Source organism: Motacilla alba, chromosome 3 (assembly GCF_015832195.1).
Source record: "Motacilla alba alba isolate MOTALB_02 chromosome 3, Motacilla_alba_V1.0_pri, whole genome shotgun sequence".
NCBI lineage: Eukaryota > Metazoa > Chordata > Aves > Passeriformes > Motacillidae > Motacilla > Motacilla alba.
Genome location: NC_052018.1, coordinates 60,019,150 through 60,039,955, shown reverse-complemented (window position 1 = coordinate 60,039,955; position 20,806 = coordinate 60,019,150).

Genomic DNA, 20,806 nt, shown 5'->3' with positions numbered 1-20,806 from the left:
AAAATGAGATATGTTTTGCAGCAATTAGAGGAGGAGATAAAGTCTTCTCCAGGGGAACACACCTGGGTTCTTGAAAACTCAACCAAAAGCTGGTTGTGTACCGCATCCTGGCATCTAACAAGTCAGACCTGAACATTGTCTGCTCATAACTTCCCTCCTACTCTCCCAGCATTTCAGCATGCTTCATCTGCTACTGCATCAATGCACTTTGATATGAGGAAGCTGGAGTATAGCTTTGAACTCCACTGAACCCAATTACATCTGGTCATTTCAGACAGCTGTGGTGGTGGTACTCTGAACTAGGAGGCAGAGAGTTCATGACAGACTCAAGTGCTGCAGCTGGAGCAGCAAATTCATCTGGTGCTATGGTATTGCAGGTTTTGTCTCTAGGAAAGGACTGGCAATCTGAACTAAGTGCTGCCCTATTTAAAAGGAAGGTATTTTTGCAACTAGTTCTTGGTATGTGCTGGGATTAATGCCTTTTAACTGCCATAGTACAAGTGATGAGTTTAATCTCTGTGTGCTACTGGAGGTGTGTAGGGCATTTAAGTCACTTACTGATATGGGCAGAATTCAGCTTTTCCCCCACTACCAGTATAAAGCATAACTCTTGTCTTTGGCAATGACCCTTCCCCTTTAATGCTCAAGAGAGGATAAGCATAGCAGGGACCTTAATTTCCTAGAGATACAGGGAATACCGCATCAAAATGGTATTAGAAAGCAGACTACGTTTTGCCCATGGCTTGTGTAATTAAAACCTAGTCTGGTGACAAGGTATTACTACGCATAGTGATAAAGACACCCTTGGGCAGAGGACTACTGAAGTCTTATGCAAAAGTCCTATTAAAGCCTTTTTTGCTTGGCTTTATTAAAACCAATTTCTTTTCTCGTCCCTGAAAATGTACCTGTGAAATGTTTCCGTAGGCCTTCTCTAGTATTGATAGCTTTCAAATGCTCATTGCAGATTTTGTTCTCACAAAGACAGTGAACCAATCTTGATCTCCACTGCATTAAGCAAGAGCAGCTTCTACTTGGTTCTCATACATGCTGGTAATTTCCCTATTTCCCTCAAAAAAAAAGAGGACCAAGAAGACCTGCCTTTCCAGTTCTTTCTCAGGTGGAAAGAACAAGAAACTGCATGCCATGCACATGCATGCACATGCACAGTCCTTTTTTTTGCCATTAAAAAAAAGTAAAAACTCATGGCAACATCTAGTCCTTCCACTCCAAAAGATATTTTAGTTCCAGGTAAAGCTTTGCATTGGATACAGAAGAGATCTGAGATCTGCTCTTGTTATATGGTCACATAACTGGAGTTTGGCATTACCCATATATCTGGTAAACCTGTATTTTTCTTATGCTTACTATAGCTACTGTGTAAGAGGTTTAGGCTCTTTTTATTTCCCCTTTTCAATTGTTGGCATTTTTTCACTCTTTCTAAATATAATTTTAAATGAAGGAAAAATATTCTTGGGATGGACTCTGACCAATGCCCAATGCAATTTAAACCAACTGAATCATTCAATTATATGGATTTGCAGTTCTGATCATTCCTTGTACTCCATATGAAAAGCTGCCACTAAACAATAGGGAAAAATCAACTTTCTCATGTTAAAATCATGCTGAAAAAAAGAATAGAGAAATGACCAGGTTTCTAATCACTCTTTTGATCTTGAAAGGATCATTTTTAGGTAGTCCGACTGAAAGTGGGAAGGGACCGATTTATAAAGAATGTTATGATGAAATGCTCCAAATTTTTAAGCTGCAAAACTAAGCCAAGTTAATGGTTATTATTAGCTGAGAAAAAATTATTGGAAAATAATTGTAAAAGAATAAAGAGAAAACAGTTCTACCCTAAAAAATCTTAATAGGCAGAAGAAAACTGTGCCCAAATGGTAGCAATTGTCATAAGGGCTCTAAGGACTCTATCTTGCTTGGCATTTAAGAAAACATGAAAGATACTGATTTTTTAAAATTATAAATAGCATTAAAGATGGAGAAAGTAACAAGCAGAAAACAAAACCCAAAAAGTCCTATTGTCTGACCTCCAGAATTGCTAGTAAAAATCATCTGTGTGCTCTTTAGGTGCTAAAGGATGATTTTTCTGCCTTGATATAGTTTCACTAAAAATTAGTTCTGTTATTTCTAATAACTTTCTTACATCTTGCTCTTTTAAAGACATTTCATGCACAAACAATTTGTGGTATTTATCCAAGAAAAGTGTACAATGGCCAGGAGCAGAAGTCAACTACAAGCAATATGAAATTGAGCTTTGTCTTCCATATCTCTCAGGCTATGTACATATTTAAAGATTTCCAAGAACAACATTTTATTTTGTTTTTACCTGAAGAAATGTCCTCTTCAATACTACAAGGATCTAGTGAATGTTGAAGATGGGAAGGTATTTTATATCTTCTTTATGTTTTCTGATAAAAGGAAGTTAATTTAATTGCTTTAATCAAAGAAAAATGCAATCCCCAACAGAGTATTATTAATCTCAACCTCAGCAGAAAGACATTTGTTCATGTAAAGTGGGATTTCTTTTGGATCATAGACAAACCTCACTCCAAAGTAATGTCAGATGCTGAATTTTTCTCTCTGTAGTGATAACATTCAGTGTAGCAACGGATTAAATTCCAGGAAGGAGGAAACAGATCTGGTTGGGTTATTATTTTTTTTTTGGCATTTTTATGCTCAAGCTGCAGATGCTTGAGCATATCCAGGAATATTCTGAAAGGAAATGGAATTTTTCTATTTTTTTTAATATATAGGACCACCCTTAAATATTTGAGTACATTATACTTCTATTGCCCTTTGGGTCTGGAAGACATATATGTAGCCCTAAAGAAGTCCACATAGCCACAGAATGCTATAGAGCATGACATTTTCTCATTAAGATCATCTGTGATTTTTTTCGTGTCTGTTTCTTCTGTCCAGTTGATAAAACCAATTACAACTCATTCAATTTTCCGTCTACTACAGTTAGAGTTGGCACAGTCAGAGGGCAAAACTCCCACAGGGTATAAATGCTCTAAAATCAGCATGTTAAGGGTATCATTTCAGAATGGTGAGGACCAAGAATTCCCACTGAGAACAATGGAAAATAATGTTCGCTTGTTTAATTGTCTTCTCTGATGCCTGAACAGGCTGTGAAGTCCCAAGGATTTATGAAAACATAAGCTTCAGGTTCTAGCCTGGGAGCATGTGTTGTGAGGGATCTTGTTTCCTGCCATATGGTCATGTGAGAAGGTCTTTTAATTTCCCTTCCAAAAGCAAGATCTAACACCAACTTCACTAATCTCACTTCTTTCTTCTCAGCCTGTGCCTAGATTCTCATAATCTGTGTATTTTGTTTTCAATAAGTAATAAAGAAAAATATTGTCGGTGGTCTTCTTTGGGTAATTACTGACAATAGAAATATAACAATTCTGTTACAAAACTGACAGGTTTTCTCAGCTAGTTGTCCTAATCACTTGACAATGGTTGGTCAAAGGACTGCTGTGATCTTGCTTGTTTTAAACAGACTGCTATTTCTCCTTGGCTTTTTGTTTTGTTTTGTTTTGTTTGTTTTTTGTTTTTGAAAAAGGGGCTGCTTTTGGATAAGGCAGCTGTTGCCTCTCTGTTGGGAGCTGTGTTTCTCACTGGATACTTGAGCTTCAGCACGTGGTCATGAGTTGGTGGTGGTGGTGGTGGTGGTTCCCTTCTTGAGGCACCTCTCGTGCTCTTCAGTGGCCTTTTTTTCAGAAGCAGAGCAGTTTCACAGCTGACTTCAGGTGTGCTCTTTGAATGCCACTTTTCCAACTGCTCTGTGGTTCAAATGAGTTCATCCATCCCTGACACTTGCACAAAAACACTCTAGAAATGTATTATTTAAAGCCTGCCTTCCTTGGTGTTTCAGAAATGAAGGTGTAAATGTTCTTTAGAGGCCTGAGAAAAGAAATATTTCCTTTGCTCTTGTAGGAAGAAGTGAAAGGCCAGGCTTTGAGCTGCATGCTACCCCCAGAGGGCCCTTATGGCAGGAGATGTGCGAATTACCGGAGACTATATTGTTGTCTTCCTCACTGCAACTGAGGATGCTGAAGCCACCAAGGAGTGTTGTGCTGACACCTTGCCACTGCTGTCACCAGAGGGATGCTGTGATGTTACTGGAGCAATCAGCGTGTCCTGCATCACACCTTCACCTGGGCTGGGGAGGTAGGAACTGCTCTAAAAGGTTCTAAAGGTCTCTTATCGATTTATGATGCTTCCATGCTTTCTGTTATTGCCTGTTTGACCAGTTGCTCAGGGTAGAAAGCAAGACAAGGAGACTAAAATGAACACTGTATGGAAAATATATTTTGAAGGGCCTTGTGAAGGGCTGGAGTCTGGAGACTTAGCATAAAGAATATGAGTAGGGCTGGATGGATATTATTGGTATTTTCACGAAATGTGCTTTTTCATTTTCATATAAATGCTTTGTTGGGGGTGCCCATTTGAAGGAAGGTGTGAAGAAAAGCACTTTTAAGAGTCAGAATTCCTTGTCTCTAGGGTATAAAATTCTCCAGTTTTCTAAGCCAGAATTGGGGATATTCTTCAAGTCAACAATTTTGCAAAATGTAAGCCTGTGAAGGCTCTCAAAAGATGGGCTTTTCACCCTGTTGCAGGATGAAAACAAGTTTTAAAGCTTATGAACTGGAATTGCTGGTCTCCAGGTAGTAGTACATGGTGAGCATTTCCCTTACAAAAAATCAGATAAATACTCCAGAATATTGCAATAGCCATCCCAAGTAGAGCTGTAAAACCAATGTACAGAGGATGTGTTGGAACAGAATGGTGACAAACTGCAGCAGTTTCAGGGAAGCATCTGTGTGTGTGGTGGTGTGGAGAACAGAAGCAGTTGGTGTCACGTACAAGAAGTACCTCTCGTTGGAGCACGTCTCTGTAAAGCAATAGAAAAGAGCTGAGCTTTTTGAAGCATGCTATGTAAGAACATCTGCCCTTCAAAATGACAGTAATGCATCAGGTAAATGGAGGCGAGCTAGAGCTTCCTGCTGCATCTGACATAATTAAAGGTGATGAAAAAGTACTGCTGTTGTAATGGGGGGGATATGGTTTACTAGATCTATCACAAAGAATGCCATTGTAAGAAGAGCTGGAACAGGAATAAAGATGCGTCAGATTTGTACCAGCAATAGTACAATTTCCCAGTACAATTTCTGCAGCTTTCATCAGAGGTGCTTGGTAGCCCCTCTGCAAAATGACTGTTATCTCTGGACATGTTTGAAGTGTTGTGCTACAATTCCATGGACTCTGTCAGGTTACATCCTGTTGCGAGGGACAAACCCTGTGCAATGGCTTAGCCCTCCAACTTCTGTTCTTAGATTAAATCTTTGAGTAACTCTCCAGACAGTATGAGAATTGACATCCTTAGATCAGTTCAGGAGACAAGGGTCTTGTAGTATTAGCTCCCCCCTCTGTGCTCAGTAATCTCCTTCTCAAACCCTATAATAAAACAATTTAAATAAAACAAGAATGGTATCAAAATCTTAAATGGAATATGCAAAATAAGTGAAACACAAAACAACAACAAACAGCAAACAAATAAACAAAAAAATCAGGCTGGGCAAATGACTGCACAGATTTCAATTTAGATAGAATAAATGCATTAAGACCAGCAAGAAGCCATTTAAATATTCAAGCTGAATAAGAACCAAAGCATGCACCAGAGTTTTGGTTGCCTCAATCATTAGCCAAGCACAGATTTTAAAGATGTTCAATACAGGTCTTTGCAACACAGTTAATATGGAATGAAATGACAAATCAGAGTAAAAGGTCACACCCAATTGCTATGCTGTGGCCAAAGAAATATGATGTGGTGTTATTCAGGAAGAAGAAAGAAAAAGAAATAAATGGAAAGGAGAGAATTTAAGAAACAGGGCCTATATAAATCTTTTGCCTTATCCACATAGCCAGAAATAAAAATTAGCATCCACTGGGAGATGTCACTGAAGCAATGCAAAGCATGAGGAAAAGCATCCTTGAAAAAATAAAGGGGCAGCACCCACTACATTTTAATGTAAAATGTAGCAGATTTTACTACAAACATAGACTCCCAGCCAGCTCCTGGGTGAAACGTTTGACCCAGTGCCATGGCTGACATGTCATGAGACAAGCAAACCTTGGCACCTTCTCTGTCCAGAAGGGAAGGACTTGATAACACCTACTCAAAGCCTACAGTGAATCAGCTCCACTGTTGGCAGCTTTTGTATCCTTCTCAAGCTGAAAACCTCCTAAAATGGCTTTCTGAGTGGTCTTTCATCCTCCCCCCTTCACCAAACTTTAGTCACAGTTAAGCCTGTGGTGTTCTTCAGACTTCCTTGGAAATTATTGGATCTGTCTTGGTGGATGATGAGTGCCATGAAGAACCATAATGTATCAGAGCCTGAATAGTGGCAGGAGCAACTCACTGGTGCAAGCAGAGAGGTTCCTGGCTGAAGCTTGCTGTTGAGTGGGCAGGAATCTCACAAGAACTGTTGGCTCTGTGCCATGGAGAGGGAGCTTCCAGCCAGCAGGTCTTGGATGGTGAGGTCTCTAGATAGGGTGGCAGATCTGGGAATTCCTGGAGGAGAATAACAGTCTTTGCTGATGCTATCACTTTTGTTGCATTCAGGAAAATGAGTCTTCAGGTGAAATTTTTCCTCTGTTTTTGGAGGGGGATAAATAAACAAGATTTTTAAGATTATACCAAGACTACAGTTGACATACGCTGCTGATTTCTTATGCAAATAGAAACAACTCTGCAAGGCTTTGAAATTTTGGCTAATCATTCAGCCAAAATTGCTACTCTATATTAATAATAAAAACATCTATTGATGATTATGTTCTGAATTCACTAATCCAATCAAAAATGCCTTTGCTCTGTAGTTTCTTAGTACTCATATTTCTTATTTTTTTTAAATATAAAAATAATTGGAAAAACCTCAATAAATAGATTACAGGAACAGAGAGGAATTCCATTACTATACAAGTTCTTCCCCTTTCAGCATTTGCATGATAATCATTTAATAGCAGAATATAATTAGGGCAACTAGGGAAAAGTGTTTGACTTTCTGTTATGTGATATCACCCATATCACCCTTATTTGCTAATACTGTGAGTGCACAAATGACCCACAAAGATTTCACTTTCACAAAATTAGAAAAACCAAATTGGACACTGGTGCAGGGGTTACATCAGGACCTTTTGTGAATAGAAATGCATGTCTTAGAACTGTTCCAGGCTGTTTTTCTCCTCAAAAGAAAGAGATTAACTGAGATTGGCTGTTTTATTTTTTATTTTCCCTAGTAATTTTACAGACAGGATTACTTGTAATCCAGTTTTCTGGAAATAACTAGTTCATCCTCAGCAATTTAAAAGTTTCCTGCTCCTTTTCCTTCCAAAACTGCTGTGCTGCTTTCTGCACACAGCCTTCTGCTCTCAACCCTCCCTGTGCTGCCTTCTCTTCTCAGGGTCTTCTGGGTTCCAGCTGCTGTAGCATTACGGATGCCTTCTCCTGACCCTTTCAGCTCAGTAGAGGAGAAGTTATCACTTGATAAAAAAAAGCTGGCCAGAAAAATGTGTTGTTCCAGCTCTTACTAATCAGATACAAAGGACATCTGCCAGGCGATTGAGGATGCAATAGTAGTGGTCTGGAAACAACAGAAATGGGTAATTTCTTCTGTGTCTGCCCCACCTCATTATCTCCTCCCATCTCCCTTCCAGACTATCACCTATACATCTGCCACGTCCCTGCTGTGCACAAGGTGCATCCTTGTGCTACCACACATCCCCATCCTCCCTTCCATTGCTTTTGAGTTTATGCTATTCAAGACACATCAGGAGATCTGGTTTTTTTCTGGATAAGGGACAGACCAGATGCTGCAGATGTAGAAAAATGAAGATTGCTACAGCTTCACAACAGGGTTGTTCATACACAGGGAACTTTAGGACTGTCATTTTCCTTTTCCTTATTTCCTCCTTTTTTGGGGGGGCCTTTTTTTTTTTTTTCTTCTGCTGAAACCCTTTTTCAGAGGGATACTATTTTGCAAAAATTTAGTCTCATGAGCTGTATTTCTCAGCTGGGCAAATTTCTGCTATATTCATGTGATGAGATTATTTATAAGATCTTTAACAAGTACTATTCATTTCACAGATTATGACTGCAGCCTCCACACAATGGATAGTGTTGGCAGGGGAAACATAATTCAGTCAGAAGGCTCAAGAAATAATCCATCATATGTTCAAGGAACAACTCAATAAGAATGTTTCTGGAAAACTAAAGTTTATGGTTTTGTGTGCATATGATACGGGGTGCTGCTGGTGGCAATGGTGAAAATGAGGTTGGACAAAAGCAAAAAATGCTCAGCTTTTTTTCACTTCACTTTTGTGACAGTTTTTTTAACAGTGTTGGACTTCACTTTTTTAGCAAAGAAGTTTATGGTTTTGTGGAAAGTAATTTCATATAGGCAATAGTTTAGTCATACAACTATTGGGTTGCCAAAGGACTTGGATCCTAGCAGTCTCCCCTTTTCTCATGCCTGTAAGGAAAGATGTGCCCTGCATAATCAAAGGGTGATTTTCAATGTCCTGCAAAGCCATCCCACAACCTCTAGCATTATTTAAAGATGAATACAGCTGGTGAAACAAAAGCATGTTTTTTGCCCTCTGCTGTTCGGGAAAGCAGCCCTGATCCATATTCTTGTCTTTTGGGACCCACGGCCTCCTTGTGACTCTGCTTCAGTCCTCTGCAGTGCAGTAGCATCAGCCTTCATACTTTCCATCCTTGCTCCCTGCTTGGGTCACTGCTCTTCCTGCTGTGAGGCAGGGGTGCAGCAGGGGCACTGCATGGGTCAGAAGTTTCTGCCAGTCCCTACTGAGCTCTCAGGGGAGCTTGCAATTGTCCAGGTGCTTGTGGGCAAAGGAGGAAGCAAGGAAAGCATGTGGGATTGAAGCGGTGACTCTGCACATCCCACAGCTCCCCGGCTTTCCAGCTCCTGGCTGCTGCAGGGCACTGGCCAGTGCAAGATATTTTCTCCTCAGATAGCATGTGCAGAGGTCAATGGCAGTAGCTTAATGCTTGATTTTTTTTTGCCTATAACTGGTATGGGTAATATTCAAAAGGAAAATGTGACTCATAACTTCTGGTTGTTTTCACTCACTCTCTTTTTTAGGGTACACATATTTATGTGTCAGTTGCATCAATTAAATAGCAACCAATCCAAGTACATTTACAGTCTGCCTTTAAGATGCCGTTCCATATTGTACTTTCCAATTAAGCATGAGCAGGTTAACAGGATGCATTGTTCTCTTGGGTTAACTCTACCATATTGTCATTAGGTGGATACACCCTCATGAATCCAAGTTTTCTTTATGTGAAAAGAAAAAAAAATGCATGCTCAAAAAGTAGGCCCAAGCAGAATCAGCTGAGAGGAAAAAAGACGAGTCCCCTCCCTCCCACTTTTTTTATTTCAGTTGTTGTTTAATTGTTTCTTCGATCTAGTGGTTTAGTGATTTCACATCTATTTAATTAACAGAGAAATGGATAGGGTGCACTGAAAAACAAGAAAGGAAGATCAGATAGACAAATGGTCTCTGTAAGTTCACAGTTCTTAAAACAGATGTTCACCTCCGCTGGCTATGGTATATCATTATCTCCAGGAACCCTGAAGAGAAGGCAAAATCCTTCATTACTTGTAGGAAAATTAGAACAGTCTTACAGGACTAAACACCAACCCATTTAATCAGATCTCATCTCACTGCTGTTGTTTTACTCTGTCAACAAGTGTATGTGTGTCTGGGGAAACTGAGACTGCAGATAAACATTAAAGTTGTCTGTGGAATGAGGGACTATGGAGATGTGATGATGAGGTGGTGTCTAAAGCAGCAGCAACTAAGTGGTGGGAGGCTGAGGCAATTCCTCTGTTATTTATCTGGTGTAAAGGCAAGATGTCAATTGTCTCTCAGACCTCTTACTTGCTTTTTGAACAGGGTCAGCTTATTATGGAAGTGAGCCTGCCTGACTATTACCTATAGCTGCCTGAGCCTGTGACTGAAGGGTTAAGGAGTGTGTGGAAAAGCATATTGCCTCTTGCTTTCTTTTTTCTATTTTCACTATATGTTGCAGACATAAATAGGTAAAATATCAGTCCAGTGCTAAGAAGGCTTCATCTCTTCTGCCAGGAAAAACTAAATAATTATGAGAATGTCTCTCTCCTGTCCTAGTGAGATACACAAGATATAGATAGACAGGAGAAGTTTGCCCGTGCAGTCAAATGCATATGCAAATACATGCAGAGACACACCTGTGCAGACTGGCCACTGTCTATCTCTCTGCCCTTGAATCTGGTTTCCCCACCTGTGGGGCAAGAAGTGCTAGGTTCTGCTGTGTAAGCAGTTGGGATGGCAACCATTGAAGAGCCCCTTGGAAAATGTACCCTGAACACTTTGATTACCGGTGCCCCAGATTTAGCGTGCCTTGTGATTATGCTTTATTGCTCTTACTGTCTCCACTAACTTTTAATCACAGCAGAGAATTTCCAATCTGGCTGCCATTCCTGGCTTCAAGTGTATTAAAGGAGTATTCAGACCCCTGGATAACAAAAGTGTGGGGATTTGCTAGGCAGGAGGTGCAAGAGGGACCCTCTCTGCTTCCCCTCTAGCTTTCACCCTTCACCCTTACATCAGAGCCCGGGTACTGGAAAAGAAATGTTGAAATCAATATGAGAATAAATTGCCACGTGGTCCTTATTGTGGAAGCAAGGTTTCTACAGAAAATCCTTGTAATCAGAAAAGAAGGAAGATGAGATTAAACTGATTAAACTGAGAAAGTCAAAAAAGGACAACTTGAAAGATTAGCTCGAGGACGACTGAAAAGCATAATCCTCCATGCATGTTAAGTAGAACAGTCCCTCTCTGTTATCAGCCCCTTCATCTGGTGACCTTCTGTTGCATTAGCACAGAGCTACTTGATCCAAGGCAAATAGTGAAAATTGAAAAGCCAGAATGCCAGTGATTACAACAGGTATCAATATTACTGCAGTGATGGTTTGTTATCATTAGGGAGCTCCATCAGAGCTCATTCTGGAAGCAAAAGGAACAGAAAATCACAAGTCATTACACTTGTGACAGGCAATAGAAGAGAAGACCTTGCATTACAGTGGAAAAGCCTTTTTCATCTGCTTCAACCTGTAAAATTACAGCATCAGAACAGGAAAAGAGATGGGGGAAAGCAATTCAGGAGCTCACCTGTGTTTCTTTCCCTGGGAACAACTGAGCCTCAGTAGGCTGCACACAGCCAGGGTGTGGTATCCTTTTCTTTCGGAGTGAGAGGAAACAAAAGTCCTGTGTCAGTTTTACTGGTTCAATGACCTTTTTTTGCCCCACGTCCCCACCTTTATAGCAAATCTGTTTCTATGTGGTCCCAGCAGCATCAGCAGCAGCAAGGCTGGTACCTCTGCAGCCCTACAGCTCCACATTGCAGGGCTGCATGTCTGAGCCTGGTGTGGTGCTGTTCAAGGGCAGCATCTTCTCCCCTCTGCTTCAGAGATGTAGGAGGGTCTGGAAGGGGAAAGAAAGCAAGCCTACTCTAGACAAGGGTTGTTTAGATCAGGTACATCACATATCCCATCTTAACTTATAAAGGAATATTGTTCTTTATTAGACTCACATTTTGTGCTTTGGAAATGTGCTTAGCACCACATTGACATAGAAACATTTTTAGTTGATGATTTCATTGTCTTTCCTTTTAAGTTGGCAGATACCACAAAAGCTAAGAAGAGGAGAATGGTACAGGTTTGTGACTGTGTGCTTCACCAGTTATATTTGGTATAATGCTTCACGTTTGTGCCTGTTTTGTCCTTTTCTCAGTTCCCCTTGCCCCCAAATTCTGTCTTTTTATCCCACTATTGCCCAAAAATGTATTGTACTCAGGCACCCTTCTCTTTGTCAGAAGCCTGGAAGTCTATAGTGCTATTAATCTTTGTTGTAATGTTGCTGATGTAAATGGAGTAGCATGACTCTGAATCATTTAAATGTTTTGACTGAATCCTAGATTTGTCACTGAGTTGGTGTTTCATTTTGTTCAACTTGCTGCAAGTTAGTGCTTCTGTTTCTCCTTGCTGCCTTTGTTGGTCTCTAAGTTAAGCAGGATGTCTTCATAGGTAAGAATTGTTTCTTACTGGGCATTTGTCAAGGGCATGTGACTCCAGTAAAAAATTGACAAAAATACTGTGGTCAGCTGTCATTAGTGGAAAAAGACAGTGTCTATTTTTAGATAATTTGTCATCATTTTTAAACCCACAAAATTTCACATTAAAAAAGCACAAAGCATGAGTGTAGCAGCATCAGGCTTAAACATTTTGAAAAATCTCGGGACGGGGGGGAAGGCCCTGCTACTAGTGAAATTTAATCTAGCTCCAGGATCCAGAGAATAGACCCATTTCTGGTGAGACTCTTTATCATTCATTTGAAAGATCTTATCTGCATATAGCACTAATGCCAGTAAATGGAACATGCCAGTAAATGGAACTAAATAGTATAGTCTTACCTTGCCTTTCTTTACTGGAGAAGTAAGGATCCCACTACATTTTTGCTCCCAAAAAGCTTTTGCCCTTTTGTCAGTAGGGTGGGTCAAACCTAATCTAGGTAGGAAGAAGCAATGCTATTGCTTTGGGAGAGTTCCTACTTCTATCATGCCTGAGTGTGTCCTCAGTTTGCTTAAGTCTCAATAAAAAGAGGTTTTCAGTTCAGGAGGTAAAGGGATTCATTAGATCTCATTCCCAGAAATGTCTACCTGATTGAGAAAGAGTCCCCTCAGGCGTAATGCTCATAAGCAGGTGGAGGCTGAGGGGCTGAAAAATGACCCATTTTGAAGTTTATCTAATTAGCTTCAAATATATAAGTTAGGTGTTTTGCTAGATGGATTAGCGTAATTATCTTAGTGCACCTATTCATGCTAGGAATGTCAGAAAACCTGAGAACAGAGGAGCTCAGAAAAAAATCACAGTGGCTCAGCCTGTTGACTGCCCTGACCCACGTGTAATTGTGCTACAGAGGAAAGAGAGAAAGCTGGGAAAAACACAAAGTGAGAGGAGCTGCTTCAAAGCCAAATATTGACAGCTGACCTACAAATAAATTGGCAGGGATATACCTCGACCCAAATTCCTTGCACACAAGTAGTACAGAAAAATCATCCCAGGTGCATGCAGTCATTGCATAAAGGCAGCATCCTTATTGTTACACCAGCAATTCAATCTGAGGTGTTCAATGTAAGCTCTGTATCTTTAGTTTGGCCTCCGTCACTGAGCCATACTTAAAATGAATGAAAGGATTTTTCTTCATCTTGAAAATTCTTCTGATGGAGAATGCATTACTATTTTATTGTTTGGTTACAGGTTGGTTTTTTTTTTTCTGATCCGTTGATAGCATAGATGCTGCACATCTTGTGAGATCAGTTAAAAATTCCCTTGAAAGACAGTCAACAGCTATGAAATCGCTCTTCCCAAAAGCAACTTCCATTTCTTTTTTGGAGGAAGGGGATAGGGAATTAAAAAAAAAAAAAAGAAAAAAGAGAAAAAGGAAGAAAGAAAAAAAAAGAAAATAAACATGGAAGTGGGGTCAGTTTCTGTATTACTAAGCTTGTTTTTGTTAGGATTTGGTCTTTAGGTACACATCTGCCATGATATATAGAAGCAGATTGGAGAAAAGAACAGCACTGCCAAGTAAACCTGGGAACAATCAATGGCCCTTCCAATTGTTTCTTTTTAAACAGTGAGTGCTCCAGTTGTATGGTTTGTTCCACCCACAAAAATCTTGTGCAAATCTTGGGCTGATGGCCCAATTGCTTCAGTGCCACACAAAATCCAGTGGCAGCTGGATTTATTTCCCCACCTTGCTGAATGCCCTCTTTTGCTCCTAATTCACGCTGTCTCCATGCCCCCTTTCTGTAGGATTAGCTGAGTTTCCAACTAATGGTGTTTCTAAGTGTATCAAGTGTGTGGTGTTAATTTCCCCAGCATCTCATTGACTTTCTAGTCAATATTGCCATGATCCTTTCAGAGCCACGCTTGTGTTCAAGGCATTGTAAATGAGTTTAATCAGTGGAATGACCTGGTTTCAGCAGGTCATTTGTGCACCCTTGGTAACCATGCAGTCCCAGGTGACCAGTACCCCCTCTGCCCCTTGATTCACCAGGGCTTTGAGTCATGCCTGTAGAGGATAGCACCAGGATTAAAACTCCCTTTAAAATGTTCAAAATAGTCATAGTTTCCCCAATAAGTTTTTTTTTTTTTTTGTTCGGTTGGTTGTTGGGTTTTTTTTGGGTTTTTTTTGGGGGTTTTTTTGGGGTTTTTTTTGTTGGAAAGGCCTGATTTACCAAAATATAAATTTTTCCTCTGAAAAAATGTTAATTATTACCTTTTTGTCATGGAAGAACATCTAAGGTCTAAGCACCAGATAGTGATCTTAAATGGGCCCAACCACTTAATTGGTTTGTGAAATTTATCTGATTTAATTTGATGTATCATTTATAACAGAGCAAGTCACCTTTAGTATTGCAGCTTCCTGTTGTTTCCATAATGTGAAATTGAAAGGATCAAAATCAGGACATGATATTTCAATTATAATAAAACTGAATGGCTGTGATTCAATAATCACAACTTGAAATAGCTATTGTTCTTTTTCTTGTAATGTTTTCTATTTGGAATTTGGAATGAAAACAAACTTCAGAATGTGTCAGTTTCAGACAGTTTGAAACTTTCAAGTGACAACCAGCTTTATCTGCCTGCTTGTGCTAAAGTTGTTTTACAGGTATATGAACTTTCTCCCTTTGTAGATTTTTTTCTTGCTGCTTTAAATGCAAACATTTGTCCTTGAGTCACAGCAGAGGGCAATCAAATGGATTAAGGCCCAAGTTCTGCCCCTAGCCTTTATTTTTGGCAGAGCAGAGAAAGTAGAGGGAGATGTGTTCTGACATCTGTGGCATGTGGTGGTTGGTGAACTCACAACTTCACAGCTACGCTCCTTCCTCATATGTGCTCCTCTCCTGTCAGTTCCTCTCTACATCCCAGAAGAGGAACTGCGGGCACCTGGAGAAGGAGGGCTCATCCTGGCTGCAGAGGGACATTTTCTCTGAAGGAGTGGATTGGTATAAACATTTTTATGTGCACACACTGATGAGAGAAGAACTCGGAAAGAGATACCCCAAGAGGCAGAGGGAGAAGCAAGCAGCTAGGAATTAAGTGGCTGGACAGGAGAAAAGAAATCCAGACCCTGCAATTATATGTGCCTTTTTAGCCCATTAGAAATTTCTGGGAGGTGACATGGAAAGGAGTTAGGAGGTTCCCACCAACAAGCAGGCTGCTTGTACTGCCGGCTCATGGCTTAAGGCCAGATTCCTATCCAGCTGTCACTGCCATTATGCCCTGCAGGATAACTTAACTGTTTTACCTCTGGATGGGTTTTAGCACTCTCCTGGTTAAACCCCTTTGTTTCCTCAATGGTTCTTTTTCAGAATGTGGTTTTGATTTTGGAAATTAGGGAGAACTGTCATTTTTTGTGAGATTTCAGATATCTACTTGACATTATTTATGCTATTTAAGACATTATAGAAATCCTTTCAACGTGTTCCTATTTGAACATCAATGTGGTATTTTAAGAGCCTTGCTTTTTGGTGCACTATATTTATGGTCTACACATAAACTCTTTGACTAAGCACTAACAAATGTAGCTGTAGCAATGAAGAAGTTGTGAAAAAATGGTAACTACTGGAGAGCTAGCATCAAGCCAAGTACAAGGTGATGAGTGCATGTTCTACGGACACTGGTGGAAAACTAGGTGCTTTTTAGGACAGGTATGCATGGACAGGGCATATTTGGAATGCCCTGATATTGTTCTTGATGCATAGACAACTCAAAAATATCAGGACATCTCTTCCTGTTATTACTAAGTTATTACTTACATTTAATTAGCACTTTGTACCCTCTGAGGACTGACCTTCATAATCACACGAGCTGAATTCATATAGATTTTTGTTTGACTTGCTGCAAATAGATCATAAAAGACCAGCCCTTATCATCAATCAAGTTCTCTGTTGGCATTGAGCACTCATAGCCTTTCGTGCTTCAGTTGTGTCCCTGCTACTCTAGCAGGAAACTGGCGTGAGAGCACTCTTCTCATTTACTGCACACATCTCCTTAAGTCTGGGCTATTTCTCTTTCATCTGACACTTTCCCCAGGCTACAGAGGTCTGTGTTTCTCCCATTTCCATCTCTTTGCAGATGGAATGCCCGTTTGCTCCCACCTTCTGAACAGACATGAATCTGAACTTTTCACATTCTAGGTGACAGTCAGGATGGTATTGTTACGGATCTGAGCTGAGGCTATTTTTGATTTAGCAGTTGTAACTCTTAAACTTTCAAAAATATGAAAAAACTAGCCTCATAGTCTGAGGTAATGTAGTCTTGCGACACATAGGAGAGCAGGACTTAATCCCCTCTGTTCTGTTTAGCGCTTGGTTACCTGTAAAGTACCTCTCATTTCAGGAGCAGCCTGTTTTGGTCCTGTTGGCATTGCCTATGTGGTTGAGAAGTTTTGTATCAGCCATCTGTGTTGTAGAAGCTGCAGGTGGGTGCATGGTGCCAGCAGGAGCTGTGCCAGACCTTTCCTCATGCAGCCCAAGAGCAGTAGTACTGATACTGTGGGAATTAGTATTATTGTCAGTCACTTCTTGTTTAACTTGGTTTGAAATGAGCTCGGTAAAGCTGAAGAATGGCTTAATAGTTAACTGCAATTTGGCTGAATGTCAGGCAGTGCCTTTGGGTCTGTAAAAATTTGCAGTGATTAAACCACCTTCCTAAGAAACCTGTTTTGCTGAGCACTTTGAATATGTGTTTCTATTGCCCCTTGGGTACACATCATGAGTACAGGGCACAAGATGGAGGCAGTGTTGCTCTTTGAAATCAATGAACTAGATACATGGAAAAGATTAAGTGAGGGACTATTGACTCGTAGATCCATGATATGCCTCACAGAGCTGGGGCATTCAAAATACTTTTTTCCGTAATTGGTGAGAGTGATTCCAAAAGAATACAGCACTTACTACACTTACCAAACCAAGTGAATTTTGCTTACTGCATGTTCATGTCTGCACTGATTCATTGCAGACATTAGGAATTGAAGATTAAGGATCCTTTGCTACCAAAAACCCAGAAAATGTTAAATGGCTGGAGCCTTGGAGGGAATGTAAGCAGTAATTGCTGATCTTTGGGCTGGCATGTTTTCCCTCCTTGTATCTTTGCTGGCCTCAGATATGGCTTGCAGTCTGGAGGCAGATTTACCTGGTTGTTCCCAAAATACAAAATATGTGAGATCACCTGCATTTTTGAAGGAATACATGATTTGGACCACTCTGTGGGTTCCTTAGCTATTGTGTGTCATGCACCACCACATTTTGCAGTTACAGAGACAACATGAAAGGTCTGGTAGGACTGGTGCTGCTTCAATCTGCCTTTTAACAGGTCTCAATAAAATTACCAAGGTAATATCAATAAAAAATAGTGACCTTAGTAAAATTTTCTTTCAAAACTGAAAAAATTACCCCAATGACCCTATGCTGGAACTTCAGAACTTCTTCTAATGTAATATAAAGTAGTTCATTGGAGGTTTATGGATCTGGGGGGTTGGACTAGATGATCTCCAGACATCCATTCCAACCGTAACGATTCTGTGATTTGTAGTGGCTGAAGATGTGTTCCATTACTAGAAAACTGCATTCTTCATACCCATAGTTGCCACAGTTGTTTTTATCCCCATACTGTACAAAGCCCTTGTAATTATTGCCCTGGATAAAGCTGAAACTTTACATGAAATGCTGGCAAAAAATGTAACCATCAGCTGGTATTTCCAGATGTCTACAAATGAATAAGTGCAAGAATAATGAGGCTGCAGCTGCTGTTGTTACTGCTGTGTACAAATGTGACCAGGAACCCTCGTTCTGGACTCATCCCTTCTCTGTTATCTGCCATTCAATAACAGAACAAAAAGATGGTTTAAACAGTCTTTCGGACAGAGATCAAGTTTTGCATTATCTGTTCTGGGGAAAAGCATGAGTGTACATAAAGGCAAATACCCTGTTTGCCCCCAGCTACTGTGGATGCCTCGCGTGCTGCTGGTTGGATAAGCGTGTGCCATTTGCTGTCAGCACAGGTCTGTCTGCACGGAAAGGAGTTCTGTCGCATGCAGATGTAGCCAGGGAAAACCTTTTGTTTGCACAAGAGGCTTACTGACACTAATTAAATATTTTCTTTATTTGGAAAGCAGACAATTCATGACTACCTACATGCCCCCAGATTTACACAAATAGTTGATTACAAAGCTCTTATGTTCCTGAAGACTGAGAGGGAATTCCTATTTTAGCCCTGCTGAAATGACAGAGGTAGGCAATTCAAGTAATGGCCTGTTAGTCAGTTATTAAATATTGCTCTTCAGCAAAATTGCTAATGATGATGGTCTTTCTATGTTACCTTTAGAAGAGTGCAGAGTATATTCTGAAGAGAGATTATCTTGGATATGGAAGGCCACTAGCTTGAATGCTGTCCAAATCAACCAATTATCTGTGACAATCAACTAGCTCTGCCAGGCCACACTGAGATAAGTTGCTATATAAAGGTCCATGCTTTAAATTAAATGGCTAATGGTAGAAAGGTGAAATTGCTCAGAGGATGAGACTTGATTTTTAGAGGAAGGATAAACTTTTAGCAGAGGTGGGCTTCCTCCTGTGGGTATAAGGACCATTGTTCTGAGTAAGTGTCTTCATCATCCTTTGCAAGCTGTTTATAAAAACTGTGCAAGTATAGCTAATCTAAAATCCTTCAACCAACATCATGTTGTCCAGATATGTTCTGATGTGTGCAGGGAGGTAAGTGTTGGACAGATATGAGGTGCCACAGAAGCTGGTCCTGTTGGGTAAGATAAGCAGTTGGGCTGACTTCTGATGCCATATTGTGCTGCCCTTGGCTGGGGTAGAATTAATTTTCTTTGCTGTGGCTGGTATGGGGCTGTGTTTTGGATTTGTGCTGAACACAGGGTTAATAATTGCTGAACAGGGCTTACACAGAGCCAAGGCCTTTTCTGCTTTTCATACTGACATGCTGGTGAAGAGTCTGGGGGTGCTTAGGTGGTTGGGTAGAGACACAGCTAGGACAGGTGACCCAAACTGACAAAAGGGATATTTCAGACCATCTTACATCATACTCAGAATATAAAGTGAGGTGAAGGAGGAAAGGGGGAGCATTTGAAGAGATGTCATTTGTCTTCCAAAGTAACTGTTACATGTGGTGAGGGCCCTGCCCTCCTGGAGGTGACTGAACACCTGCCTGCCCATGGGAAGCAGGAAATTAATGCTCTGTTTTACTTTGCTTGTGTGAATAGCCTTTTCTTTCCCTATCAAATTGTCTTTATCTCAACCTGAGTTTTCCACTTTTTACCCTTCCAATTCTCTCCCCAGTCCTGCTGCTGGGGAAGTGGTTGTGTGGTACTTGGTGGCTGTCTGGAGTTAATACATATATTCAGAACAGAGATGAAAGAGAGAAGCACATCTCATTCTTCATACATCACAAAAAACTTGACTACTGGTCAAGCACATGAGCTTTAGCTATGATTGCTAGCAATGTTTACTTCTGTCCTTGTAAACAAAGCATTGTCCACAGCTATTGGCAAAAGAAATACTTGTCCTCTGGGCAATACTAGAGAAATGTTGATTTGGGACAGTTATACAAGGAAATAAATTTTGACTGATTGCATCTTAAAAGAGTTTGAAAAACAGTGTCTGGGCAGAGAGAGGTTACCATGAAGAAACAAGCCAAGCAGATACAAGGTTCCACTTAGAGTAGCTTGCTCAAACGTACCTGCATCAGAAAGTCCCTGTTCAAGTGTCAAACCTCTGCAGAGGACATGTGGTACTGTCACCTCCCACTGCTGTCCAAACTAAGAGGCAAGGAAGAAATAAGCAGGAGGAGGAAGACGCTGCCTTTGCCAGGAGAAGATGCAAATGGGAAGAGGAGAAATGTGAGTAATCATGAGCATAAGCTGTGGGCCAGAGACTTCTGCTCCTCAATCAGCTGGCACTTGGCTGCATAAATCCTGTATCCTAAACCTCTTCCTCATCCTCTGCCTGGTCACCAGCAAGTGGTGAGTTTTGCCAAAGCAGTGAAATATGAGCTTAAGTCACAGGGCCAAGCCTTCACTGAATGCAGATAGGAGTGACTCCATTGCTTTCACTGCCTAAGGTTCTTGACCTCAGTTTTCAAGATGTTTTTAAGTATTGGATATAAACAGCCTGCCGCCATGGATACACTTTGGTTTAGAGTGGATTTTTCACTGCTCTAACGTGCCTATTACTGCAGTAATGTTTGCTGCACTCCTTTGGATTAAAATGCTATTTCTAATTGTCAGTTAATGGGTTTTAGTGAAAGTAATTTCTTAAACATTATGTACTCAGTTTAAATCTAACAGGGTAACTAAACATTAAAGTAACAGGGGGGAAAATCTATATTGCTCTAATTTGTATTGTGTGTTCTTTTCACCAAGTATAATTGCTATTGAATGCCTAAAGCAGCATTCTCCAAAGCATGAATAGCCAGAAAAAAAAGTTGCAATTGTATGTAAAAAGCAGTGTCATACTTTGCTAGCATAAACATGGGATGAAGACACAAGAATTGTGTAATATGATGCTCTTCATTGATTGCTGTTTCTCCCTCACCCAGACAGGGTTTTTATGACTATCCAGCTCCCA